The sequence below is a fragment of the Triticum aestivum genome, chromosome 4B (genome assembly GCF_018294505.1).
Source record: "Triticum aestivum cultivar Chinese Spring chromosome 4B, IWGSC CS RefSeq v2.1, whole genome shotgun sequence".
NCBI classification, from domain to species: Eukaryota; Viridiplantae; Streptophyta; class Magnoliopsida; order Poales; family Poaceae; genus Triticum; species Triticum aestivum.
Genome location: NC_057804.1, coordinates 74,877,019 through 74,890,804, shown reverse-complemented (window position 1 = coordinate 74,890,804; position 13,786 = coordinate 74,877,019). Strand labels below are relative to the sequence as shown.

The following is a 13,786-nucleotide window of genomic DNA, read 5'->3' as shown; positions in this document are numbered from 1 at the left end:
GTGGGCTGCACGGTAAGGCCAAGTAACCTCCTTCTCTCTCTCTCTCTTTTTCTAATTATCTCAGTTTTCTATTATTCTGTAAATTTAGGGCTTTATTAAAAATACTCAGACACTTTCAAAAATCATGAAACTAATCATGGCTACTGTTTAGAATATATCCAACAGTAAACATTTTAGTTTATGATTATTTGAGCAATTGAAATATTTAATAGCATTTAAATGCCCAAATGAAAATACTATATGATTTAATTCAGTGACCAAATATGTCCTGCAAAAATATAAACCATTTTTGGTAGATGCTTCCACCTCAAACCAGAAATGTTGAACATTTTTAGAGGACATTTTGAGTTCAATGAAAAAGGTTTTATTTTGACCCTAGTTGAATTCATTTGGTGCTAGGGCTTAGTCAATCCCCATCTTAGGTTTAAATGAAATTTAAACATGATGTAACACTCTAATACATGCACTAGGCATTGTCAGAACTAGGGATGTGACAACTCACCCCCACTAAACAAGAATCTCGTCTCGAGATTCAAGCGTAGGGTAAGGTGAAGGGTAAACGCAACTAGTACAATCTTCACGATCCAGGGTGCACTTCAGTTGAATGTTGATTCATTCACCATCATTGTCTTGATGTCTTGCTCTGAGAAATCCTGCCAACATGACATGGAGGGAAGAAGGAGACTCTAGAAGGGTCGATCTTCTTGAAGATCGAACAACTCACGGAATGAGACATAGGACCATCTCTCGGGTTGAGACACGAGATACACATCAAGAGGGGTGGAAAGAAACGGATGACGAAGGTTCACTAGGTGGACAACAATTCCACACTTAAGAAGGTGGTAATCGGTTGTCAACGTAGCGAGGAGTTGAGTTGCCATGATACCACAACGATACACCTTAGGGAAGGTGACTCGTAGAGATATCCCCTTAAGTGGCAAAAAGAATTACTTTTGATTCAGAGATCATTGAAACTCTTTAAACCAGCCTAAGGCAATTCTCGAGCGATCGTTTGGAGGGGGTCGGTAGAATGGCATACTCGGACTTGGATGATGTGGATTACCTTGTTGAAGACAACGTAATGGATGAATTTGCTTATCACCGGAAATGGAAGAGATCCATGGTAGAATGGCACATTGGCGGTGCAAGCTGGGAACAAAATGCAAATGCTGGGAATGATTCTGGTAACTGGGGAAGAACCCAACAAAAGAGAGTGAATTCACTGTTTGAAAAGGTCATAGCATTTGCCGAGGAAACTGAGAGGAATCCCAGTTAGAGATGATGATAACACGTAGCGCTTGTGCATGCTCTCAAGAACTTGAGCATTTCCATAATCATCAAGGTTTTATCAACATCCGTGTCAAGGGTCTGGTGGGCTGCACGGTAAGGCCAGGTAACCTCCTTCTCTCTCTCTCTTTTTCTAATTATCTCAGTTTTCTATTATTCTGTAAATTTAGGGCTTTATTAAAAATACTCAGACACTTTCAAAAATCATGAAACTAATCATGGCTACTGTTTAGAATATATCCAACAGTAAACATTTTAGTTTATGATTATTTGAGCAATTGAAATATTTAATAGCATTTAAATGCCCAAATGAAAATACTATATGATTTAATTCAGTGACCAAATATGTCCTGCAAAAATATAAACCATTTTTGGTAGATGCTTCCACCTCAAACCAGAAATGTTGAACATTTTTAGAGGACATTTTGAGTTCAATGAAAAAGGTTTTATTTTGACCCTAGTTGAATTCATTTGGTGCTAGGGCTTAGTCAATCCCCATCTCAGGTTTAAATGAAATTTAAACATGATGTAACACTCTAATACATGCACTAGGCATTGTCAGAACTAGGGATGTGACATCAGGTGGCTTGGAGGTTCCCTTCAGTTTTCCTTTTCTCCTATTGGGTTTATCCAATTTTCCGTTTTATTTTTCTTTCTTTTTCTTTTTATTCTTTGAAATACATGTTGAATATTTCCCCCCTTTTAAATAAGTGAGTTTTCTAAAATTCAAGGACATTCTTTTAATTGTGTGAACATTTTTCAAATTACATAGACTTTTTTCTTCAAATTCAAGAACAAGTTGTAATTTACTAAACATTTCAAAATTTCATGAAAATTTTCAAAAAAAAAATAAAATTTTCACAAGCATTTGTAAATTTGATAACATTTTCAAATTTATGATTTTCATAGACATTTTCATTTTTTTATTCTCTGATTAGCACTTGTGATCTTCATTTTACATTTTACATTTATGATCTTCATTTTACATTTTAGTGATCCAAGATCACATTGAGTATATAGGAAAAGCCAATACTATCAAGGAGGGATGATGTGTTGCTTAATGAGGTTCTTGCTCAAAATGCTTAGTGATATGCTCAAAATCCCTCAACTACTTTCTCACATCCAAAAATGACCTAAACCAAAAGTCAAACTCGGCCCCACCGATTCTTCCTATCTGGCGCCACCGAGTTTAGATGTCATAGCCACTGCCACAAACCATAGGCAAATCGGTCTCACCGATAGGGATCTCGGTCTCACCGAGATGGGATTGTAATCTCTTTGTTTCCTTTCGTAACGTTTCGGTTTCACCGAGATGAGTGATCGGTCCCACTGAGATTGCAATGTAAACTCTCTGTTTCCCTTTCATAACGTTTCGGTCCCACCGAGATGAGCCAAGCGGTCCCACCGAGTTTACCTGACCAACTCTCTGGTTAGCTTATTACCAAAATCGGTCTCACCGAGTTTGTGTAATCGGTCTCACCGAGATTACGTTATTCCCTAACCCTAACCATATCGTTCCTACCGAGTTGCATGTTAGTCCCACTGAAAATCCTAATGGTCACTAGATTTGCTGAATCGGTCCGACCAAGTTTCTCAATTTGGTCCCAGCGAGATTGGTAAGTTGTGTGTAACGGTTAGATTTTGTGTGGAGGATATATATACCCCTCCACCCCCTCTTCATTCGTGAGAGAGCCATCAGAACATGCCTACACTTCCAACTTATATTTTCTGAGAGAGAACCACCTACACTTGTGTTGAGGTCAAGATATTCCAATCCTACCATATGAATCTTGATCTCTATCCTTCCCCAAGTTGCTTCCCACTCAAATCTTCTTTCCACCAAATCCATATCCTGTGAGAGAGAGTTGAGTGTTGGGGAGACTATCATTTGAAGCACAAGAGCAAGGAGTTCATCATCAACACACCATTTGTTACTTCTTGGAGAGTGGTGTCTCCTAGATTGGCTAGGTGTCACTTGGGAGCGTCCGACAAGATTGTGCAGTTGAACCAAGGAGTTTGTACGGGCAAGGAGATCGCCTACTTCGTGAAGATCTACCCCTAGTGAGGCAAGTCCTTCATGGGCGACGGCCATGGTGGGATAGACAAGGTTGCTTCTTCGTGGACCCTTCGTGGGTGGAGCCCTCTGTGGACTCGCGCAGCCGTTACCCTTCATGGGTTGAAGTCTCCATCAACGTGGATGTACGATAGCACCACCTATCGGAACCACGGCTCAAAAATCTCCGTGTCTCCAATTGTGTTTCCCTCCTCAAACTCCTGCCGTTTACCTCCATATGCAATTGTGTTAAATTCCGCTGCTATACTCTAGAATTGCATGTGTAGGTTGATTTCTTGACTTGTGCTAAGTTGCTAAAATCTGCCAAGAATTAAAATTGGGAAAAGGTAAAGTTTTTATTTGGTCAAGTAGTCTAATCACCCCCCCTAGACATACTTTCGATCCTACAGAAGGTAAGTTGATTCCCTAGATGTTTTTATGATGCACCCCCTCTTAATAGTGCGGCTACCCTAAGGACTCAAGAAATAAGAAAACTTTATGGGTCTTCTTCTTTTCTTGAGCACACCGCTTTTCCTTTTTCGAATAAGAGAGGGAATAACCATCCATGCTTCACTTTGACTTAATCAGGGCTGTTAACACTTAGAGCATGTGGTTAGAAACACAAATGAAGTTGTCATAGATGTCAAAAACAATTTAGTGCTATATTGCACTTTCACAATCAGTGCATCATTCATAGAAGTGGTTACCCTCCTTTGCACATGATCTAGAACGTTTCCGTTTGGCTCGGAAATTTGGGATGTAAACAACTCCATAAAGTATCCAAAATTAATAGATTTGATTTCATCTGCATCTTGTCTCCAGACTCTTGTATCATCTAAGAGTCTCTTAATGCAGTTTCTCTTCTTTCGCGCTGAAGCTGCTTTGTGAAAAAATTAAGTGTTCCCATCACCATGTAGTAACCAGTTTCCCGTGCACGTTGGAGCCACACGATATCCTCCTGGTCTAGTAGGTTTTCTATCAACGTTTGTATTTCCTTCATTCTATGTCTGGATTTGCGTGTGAGCTGTCCCCGCTTTAACTTCTCCAAATCCTTATCCAGTTTATGAATTCTCCGCTTTAGACCTCTTAATGTTTCTCGACCCCATTAGATTAAGCTCTGCTTTTACTGCCCTTGTACGGTCAGACAACGACGACCCAACCCCCATCAGCTAGGCGCGTTGCCAGGCCATGGCAACAATTTCATTCACTGTATCTTCATTTAGCCACCGCGCTTTGAACCTCCTCTCTCCTTTCGGTTTCTGTGATAGCGTTGCTGCATAATAGTCTGTAACCAACAATGGGGGTCGATGATCTGAATGGGTATGATGCTCATGTACCACAACTGCATAGGGAAAAATTTTAGACCACTTCTCATTACATAGAGCTCTATCCAGGCGCTCCTGTATCGTCCCCCGACTCCATGTGAATGGGTCGACAATGTACATAACTTCATGTAAACCACACTCTCTATGCAATCTCTGAAGTCTTGCATCAAGTATAATGGTATGATGTTGCCACCTTCCTTCTCATGTGTAACTAATATCTCTTCAAAATCTCATATAATCATCCATGGTCTCTCTATAATGTCATGCAAATTCCTCAAATATGTCCATGAGAGATGTTCCAAGTCCCAACTAGGTTAAGATGTTTATGGTTTATGTTGGGTCTACTAGCCCATGTTGTGTATGTCAAGTAGGAAGGAGGTTGGCTTTTACCAGAACTCATGGGATAGCCCGACTGCTAGTTAGTGTTCCTGATATTGAGTTTATGCCTGATGAGGTCAAGTGGACATATCGAGGCCAGATTTATAACCTCATCATTCAGTATGAGGATGAGAGTCTGTTCGCCGAGGCGGCTAATGGGACTGATGTTGATATGCACGAGGGAGATGACAGCTCGGGACTTAAGGAGGCACTGCTTGATGATACTGGACGAGAGTTTTCCAATGGACCGGGATCCGTTTCTCAGACGTCTGGGAATGGGACGGTACCACCCTCCTTGGTGCCAATAACTTCTCTAAGATTTGGATCTTTCGAGCCGGCTTCTGCACCTCCAAGACTTTGGAGTGAGCGGGTGGAGTCTGATGAGGTTTTTGAGCACACGTTACCTGCTTTGGATTTTGAGGATGCTGTGAGTCCCGTCCTTGGGGCTTCGCCGATCATGGTCAGGGGAGAGGAGGAGGTGGTTCCCTCCCATGTTCTGCACGTTGACTCTCCTCAGACCGAGGGACCGGTGGTGGAGGCATTTCCCTCTGGAGGGGGGCCAGGGCTGGTGGTCTCGGTTCCCTCTTCTTCTGTCGCGATGCCGGAGATGCAGGTGGCGGTTCCACTTTATGAAGGGGGCTCAGTGCAAGTGGCCTCGGCACCCTCTTCTCCTCTCAGGGTGGACGAGGTCTCAGTGGTGGAGGTTTTATCTACAGGAGGGGGTCCAGGGTAGGTGGCCTCAGCGCCCTCTTCTTCTCTCGCGAGGCCGGAGCTGCAAGTGGCGGCTCCGCCTTCTGGAGGGGGACCGGGGCAGGTGGCCTCGGGGCCCTCTTCTCCTGGGGCGCCTAGGGTGGTCGACCCTCCTGTGGCGCCGGTGAGCCCTTCTTGCCGAAGGGCCGGGGTAGGTGGGGAGTTTGGGCAGGTGGCCCATGCTCTCCCCTTCCCCGGCATGGTGATGTCTCTCTGCCATGGGGTGTGACCGACGTCGGCGGTGCCGTTGAGCACCCCACCACTTTCCAGCGGTCCAGCTGGTTCGATGGAGGCTGATCGGCTGCATATTCGGGGTGAGGCAGGAGGCCCCACTCCGAGCAAGGTCACTTGGGAGGAGGTTATTGCGTTTGGTGGGATTCCAGATCTAGTCTCTGAGGGGTGACGGTTGAGCTGCCGTCTCCAGGCTCATCCAGAGGTTGAAGACATACAGATGCGGTCTGCCATGAGGGCGGACAAACTTCGTGACATTGAGGTCACTACTGCTATGTCGGTTAATACCTCAAATTCCATCTTGCATTTTCTAATGATGAGATTATTAATAATGCAAACCATTTGGGAATTTCACTAGGTAGTAATGATAGTGAAATTTCAAATTCCGTAAATGATATCCTGGATTTAGAGGCAGAGCAGACTTTAGAGATGATTCGTAACTTAGCAGCAGTTTAACCCATGAATGATTACGATATTGATGCTTTGGGGTTCAGGGTGCTCGGTAAGTTTTGTGCGGATCTTGCTCCTCCCCTCCCTGAGCCTGAGGAGGAGGATGAGATAGTTGAGAATGTTGTAGTCAGACCTTCTGAGCCTGGTTGTGAGGACCGGCTGGAGAGTCAGAACATGCCTAAACGTAAATGGAAGCGGAAGATCTACCCGGCGTCTGCAGTGCATAGGAGTGCTAGGATCCATACGGCTAAAAAATTCCATGACGAAATATGAAAGGAATGTTTTGGAATAGCAGAGGTTTGAAAAACTTGGCTAAAAGAAGGTTTCTTGCAGAGGCGTCTATCGAGCATAGGTTGGACTTTATCGCATTGTCGGAAACTGGTAGAGATAATTTTTCTCCACAATTTCTTAATACTTTATCGGGAGGTATTGATTTTGACTGGCATTGTCTGCCACCACGAGGAAGATCGGTGGGATCTTACTCGGAGTTAGATCCGATTCGCTCGAAGTCTGAAGTGTGGTCATGGGAGATTTTGCGGTTAAGTTTAGGGTGCGGTCGAAGGCTGATGGGTTTAATTGGGCTCTGGTGGCGGTATATGGTGCCGCACAGCCCGAACTCAAACCTGATTTCTTGGCTGATCTGGTTAGGATTTGTGGCTCTGAGCATCTTCCAATCCTGGTGGGGGTGATTTCAACATCATTAGAAGGCGTGATGAGAAGAATAATGATAACTTTGATGGCAGATGGTCGTTCATGTTTAATACTATCATTGAAAGCTTGGATCTAAGAGAGATGGAGCTTTCGGGAAGAAAGTTCACCTGGGTTAACGCGCTGCCAAATCCGACGTTTGAAAAGTTGGATCGAGTACTGGCTAGTGTCGAATGGGAACAGAAATTTCCCTTTGTAACAGTTCAGGCCCTTTCTCGTGGTATTTCTGACCACACGCCTTTATTTCTGGACTCTGGTGAGGCCTCCCACTTGGGAAACAAAAACTCTTTTTTGTTCGAGCTTGCTTGGTTTGAAAGAGAAGGCTTCTTTGATCTCGTAGCCAGAGAGTGGGCTAAGGATGCAGGAGGTAGGACTACGCTTGAGCGTTGGCAGAATAAGATCAGGCATTTGAGAAGTTCCCTACGTGGGTGGGCTAAGCATCTTAGCGGGATTTATAAGGTCGAAAAGGAACGGCTCCTTACCCTTATTCAGTCCCTAGATGTAAAAGACGAAACCACGGCTCTGCTAGCCTCGGGGCTTCATGCCAAGCTTGACGCGGAGATGAGGTTGAAAGAGCTTCTTCATGAAGAAGAGTTAAAGTGGGCGCTGCAGGCCAAGGTCCAAAGAGTAGTCCAGGGGGACGCGAACACTCAATTCTTTCACATGGTCGCTAATGGAAAACACGGAAAGAAGAGGATCTTTCAGCTTGAACAAGATGAAGGAATGATTCTAGGTCAGGAGAACCTAAAATTATACATCACCGAGTATTACAAACAATTGTTTGGGCCTCCAGAGGATAATTGTGTTTCTCTAGATGACTCTAGGATTGAGGATGTTCCTCAACTTACTGCTATTGAGAATGATATTTTAGCTGCTCCTTTTTCTGAGAAAGAGGTGTTTGAGGCCATATCGCAGATGAAAAATAATAAGGCTCCCGGCCCGGATGGATTCCTGGCTGAGTTTTATAAGAAGTGTTGGCATATTATTAAAGGGGGCCTGTTGCCGTTGCTCCATGATTTATTCTTTGGACAGCTTCATCTTTTTCAACTGAATTTTGGAACGATAACCCTGCTTCCTAAGAAAACAGAGGCTGTGAGAATTGAGCAATTCAGGCCCATCTGTCTTCTTAATGTTAGTTTCAAAAACAAATACCAAGGTTAGGACTAATAGGCTCACGCAGATTGCGCATTCTGTGGTGCAGCATACCCAGACTGCTTTCATGCCGAACATGAACATCCTCGAGGGGGTTGTGGTCCTTCATGAAACGCTCCATGAGATTCACATGAAAAAACTAGATGGAGTTGTTTTCAAGGTGGATTTCAAGAAAGCGTACGATAAAGTCAAATGGCCTTTCCTTCAACAGGCCTTACGCATGAAGGGTTTTGATGAAGCTTGGCGACGCCAGGTAGAATCTTTCACGCAAAAAGGGAGTGTTGGAATTAAAGTGAATGACGACATAGGTCATTACTTCCAGACAAACAAAGGCCTGAGACAAGGTGATCCAATGTCTCCTATTCTGTTCAACATTGTGGTTGATATGTTGGCAGTTCTGATAGGTAGGGCAAAGGAGGTCAGTCAGGTGGGTGGCTTGGTGCCTAATCTAGTTGATGGTGGTGTGTCCATCCTGCAGTACGCTGATGATACAATCATCTTTATGGAGCACGACTTGGCAAAAGCAAGAATTATGAAGCTGGTGTTATGCTTATTTGAACAATTGATCGGATTGAAGATTAACTTTCATAAAAGCGAGTTGTTCTGTTTTGGTAGAGCCAATGAGGAACGAGAGGCTTGTAGGCAATTGTTTGGATGCGAATTGGGGGCATTACCTTCAACGTACTTAGGTATACCCATTCACCATTGTAAGCTGACAAACAGAGAATGGAAGTGCATCGAGGATCGGTTTGAGAAGAAACTGAATTGCTGGAAGGACAAACTCATGTCATATGGAGGCTGATTGATTCTTATCAATTCGGTGCTCACGAGTATGCCTATGTTTCTCTTATATTTCTTCGAAATCCCAGTTGGTGTTAGGAAAAGGCTGGACTTCTATCGATCCCGATTCTTCTGGCAGAGTGATGAACTTAAGAGAAAATACCGACTCGCCAAATGGGACATCATCTGTCGACCAAAGGATCAGGGGGGGCCTTGGTATTGAGAATCTTGAAGTCAAGAATAGATGTCTTCTCAGTAAGTGGCTGTATAAGTTATCAGTTGAGACTGAGGCCACGTGGGCGCAGATTCTCCGTAGTAAGTATCTGCAGTCCAAGACTTTGTCCCAGGTGACAGTGAGACCGACTGACTCACCTTTTTGGAAGGGGGTTATGAGAGTCAAAGCTGCCTTCTTTAATAGAACAAAGTTTATAGTCGGTAATGGCACCACCACTCGCTTCTGGGAGGATACTTGGCTTGGTGAAACGCCGTTGGCGCTTCAGTATCCGTCCCTGTATCGTATTGTTCAACGACGTGATGCTACTGTTGCAACGATTTTGCAGTCAATTCCCCTTAATACTCAGTTTAGGAGGGCGCTTGTTGGCGGCCGGTGGGAAGCATGGCTTCATTTGGTGAGTAGACAGATGGAGGTTCAGCTATCTCATCAGTCTGATCAGTTGTGTTGGAAGCTTACTAGGTCTCGAGAGTTCACAGTTAAGTCGATGTATATCGATGTCATTAACTCTAGTGCCATTCCTAGTTCTAAAGATGTTTGGAAAGTCAAATTTCCTTTGAAAATTAAAGTGTTTATGTGGTTTGTGCATAAACAAGTCATTTTAACAAAGGATAATTTCGTTAAGCGCAACTGGACAGGATCTACTAGGTGTAGTTTTTGTGATCGGGACGAAACTATGAAGCACCTATTCTTTGACTGCCCGTTAGCGAGAGTCTTGTGGCACACGGTGCACATTGCCTTTAATATTACTCCTCCGAATTCGTTCACTACGTTATTTGGAATGTGGCTTGTTGGGATAGAGTCCGAAACAGCCAGACACATTCGCGTAGGAGTATGTGCTTTGTTATGGGCAATTTGGAACTGCAGAAATGATTTGGCTTTTAACAGAACAACAAATATTCATTTTTTGCAGGTTTTATTCCGAGCTACTGCACTGATCCGTATGTGGTCGTTACTCACTCCGACGGAGGCCAGGGAGCATTTGGTTACTGGATCTGTCCGGTGGGAGATGGTAGCGCGGGATATTTTCAACCGGTTTGGATGGCGGTCATGTAATAGGATAGGCGATTAGTTTACCTATCTTTGTTTTGCCAGCCGGTTGTGGCTTTTGGGACTTTTGTTTTTGGCGTTGTGGCTCTTTGTGAGCTTGCTGTTATTTTGTTTTCAGAATATAAGACCTTGTTGAACTTCTTTATTTATTTATAAATGTGGCCATATACATCGTTATGATGCAGAGGCCGGGGAGTCCCCCTTTTCGAAAAAATATTATTTGCCCCAACCATGAGAACGAGTCCATCATAATTGTGTGTCAAATGTGCTACACGGAATATTATGTTAGACGAGTATGCTTCAATCTAGTATGTTCCTTTTTTTCAGGGTTTGATCAAATAAACTAGCGTTGACTGTGGGATCAAACAAACTAAAAATAGATTTTCCCAAGTATTCAACCGCACCAATATATTATATATTCATAGTTATTAATAAAGCAATTGCATCGCAAAATGAAATAAATTTGCGCTAACCATAGGGATCGAATCCACACAAAAAATAAAATTTCCAGGTATTCAACCAGGCCAGTATACTCATAGTTAAGAAAAAGGAGATTGCATCTCAAAATGAAATTATTACTTTTTTGCAGAAAATGAAATAAATCTGCGCCAACCATGAGGATCGAATCCACACTAAAAGTAGAATTTCCCAACAGGGATCGACCACACTAAAAATAGAATTTTGCAAGTATTCAGCAAGGACACTATATAGTCATAGTTATTACAAAAGAGATTGCATCTAAAATGAAATAAATTTGCGCCGACCATGGGATCAAATCCACAGTAAAGATGGAATTTCCCAAGTATTCAACTGCACCAATACATTGACGCGGCGTTTTGGCTCCTAGGTGCATATGCACCTATTGTCGAAATACACATTTTGAAAAGTTGAAAAATTCGGGGAAAAAAATTCCATGTGTATATCCGGAGATTTTATGTGCGTTCACAAGATTTTGATGAAAAATGACGTTTTTTGTGGCTTGTGTAAAAAAGATAAAGAAATGCCTCATGAATAGTTAGAATGAAGCATCAGAAATTGTCTTTTTTACACAAGTCACAAAAACGCCGTTTTTCACTGAAACCTTGTGCGCGCACATAAAATATCCGAATATACAGCGGGATTTTCGTTCCGAATTTTTCAACTTTTCGAAATATGTATTTCGACAATGGGTGCATATGCACCTAGGAGCCAAAGGCAATTACCGATATATTCATAGTTACTAATGAAGCAATTGCATGCTAAAATGAAATAAATTTCCACCAAGGGATAGAATCCACACTAAAAATAGAATTTCCCAAATATTCAGCGAGGCCACTATATTCATATTTATTAAAAAAGAGATTGCCGCTCAAAATGAAATTATTTTTTTGCGAAAAAATGAAATAAATCTGGGCCAACCATGGGGATTGAATCCACACTAAAACTAGATTTCCCAATGGGGATAGACCACACTAAAAATAGAATTTTCCAACTATTCAACAAAGACATTATATACTCATAGTTATTAGAAAAGATATTGCATCTAAAATGAAATAAATTTGCGCCAACCATGGGAACGAGTCCATCATAATTGTGTGTCAAATGTGCTACACGGAATATTATGTTAGACGAGTATGCTTCAATCCCCTGCGAATGAATGTGCGTATGTCCTGATGGTGCTATGGCGCGCATGGCATGCCCGGAATGAGGTTACTCATGATAAGCCGCTGCCAACTATTGAAGGTTCCCGTCGCTACCTGTGTAGTTACATGCGATCCCTGAAGCTGATCCAGACCGAGTCCGTTGAGAAAATTATTAAAGGAAAAGGGATTATGGATGGACCCCCTCTGCGGTGCAGCCAATGGTACAACCGGATGAGCCAATTCCTTGGGAAAACCACCAGCCGGGGTAGTCAAATTAAATGTGGATGGCTCCTTCATCCCCGCGACAGGGGCGGCAGGCGCCGGAATGATACTGAGAGACTGGATGGGCGAGATAATTTTCTCGTCTTGCCGCGTCCTCCGTCGCTGTAGTTCGGCCCTAGAAGCTGAGATGAGTGCATGCCTGGAAGGAATTAATCTGGCGATGCAGTGGAGTGCACATCAGTTTGTGATAGAGTCTGATTCAGCGGAGCTCGTTGCTATGGTTAATAGTCCCAGCCGGGATGGCTCTGCTCTCTGCCAGCTTGTGGGTGAGATCAAGCATCGTATGGCTTCAGACCGGTGTACAAGCCTGAAAAAAATACCCCAAGCCCAAAACCATGCGAGCCACCTGCTTGCAAAATTCGGCCGTGAAGAGAATCGTACAGTGGTATGGTTAGGAGCAGGTCCTGAATCTATTCAAGACCTCATCCTCAGGGATTGTAACATTTCTTATACTTAATTAATACAATCCCCTTTACCCCGCAAAAAAAAAGAGTATGCTTCAATCTAGTATGTTCCTTTCTTTTCAGGGTTTGATCAAATAAATTGGTGTTGACTGTGGGATCAAACAAACTAAAAATAAATTTTTCCCAAGTATTCAACCGCACCAATATATTATATATTCATAGTTATTAATAAAGCAATTGCATCGCAAAATGAAATAAATTTGCGCCAACCATGGGAATTCAATCCACACTAAAAATAGAATTTCCCAGGCATTCAATCAGGTCAGTATACTCATAGTTATTAAAAAAGAGATTGCATCTCAAAATGAAATTATTACTTTTTTGCAAAAAATGTAATAAATCTGCGCCAACCATGGGATCGAATCCACACTAAAAGCAGAATTTCCCAACAGGGATCGACCACACTAAAAATAGAATTTTGCAAGTATTCAACAAGGATACTATACAGTCATAGTTATTAGAAAAGAGACTGCATCTAAAAGTAGAATTTCCCAACGGGGGATCGACCACACTAAAAATAGAATTTTGCAAGTATTCAACAAGGACACTATATAATCATAGTTACTAGAAAAGAGATTGCATCTAAAATGAAAAAAAAATGCGCCGACCATGGGATCGGATCCACAGTAAAGATGGAAATTTCCCAAGTATTCAAGCAGGCCAGTATATATTCATATTCATAGTTATTAAAAAAAAGGTTGCATCTCAAAATACGTCAGTCATCAGATCTGCACCGACCGTGGGGATCGAACCCACGGCCACGTGGTTAAAAGCCACGCGCTCTACCACTGAGCTAGGTCGGCCATCACATTTATGTTTTTCCGGAGATATTACATATGTATACGGTATTACTGAAGAGCACTGCTATACAGACGATACTTTTCAGACGACACACAGACGACGTGTCCCATCTAGCCATCTGTACTTTTGTTCCTAATGCATCTGACGGTGAAGAGTATTTATCGACTACACGTCGTGCACATAGCATCGTCTGCCCATCCATTCCGATTACTGAAAGAATC

General features: G+C 42.7%; 1 non-coding gene across 1 annotated transcript; it reads right to left on the bottom strand.

Moving 5' to 3' along the window:
* Positions 1-13,495: 13,495 nt before the first annotated feature.
* On the bottom strand, positions 13,496-13,567 carry TRNAK-UUU (transfer RNA lysine (anticodon UUU)). Its single transcript has one exon. It is a non-coding gene; the product is annotated as a tRNA-Lys (tRNA).
* Positions 13,568-13,786: the final 219 nt, after the last annotated feature.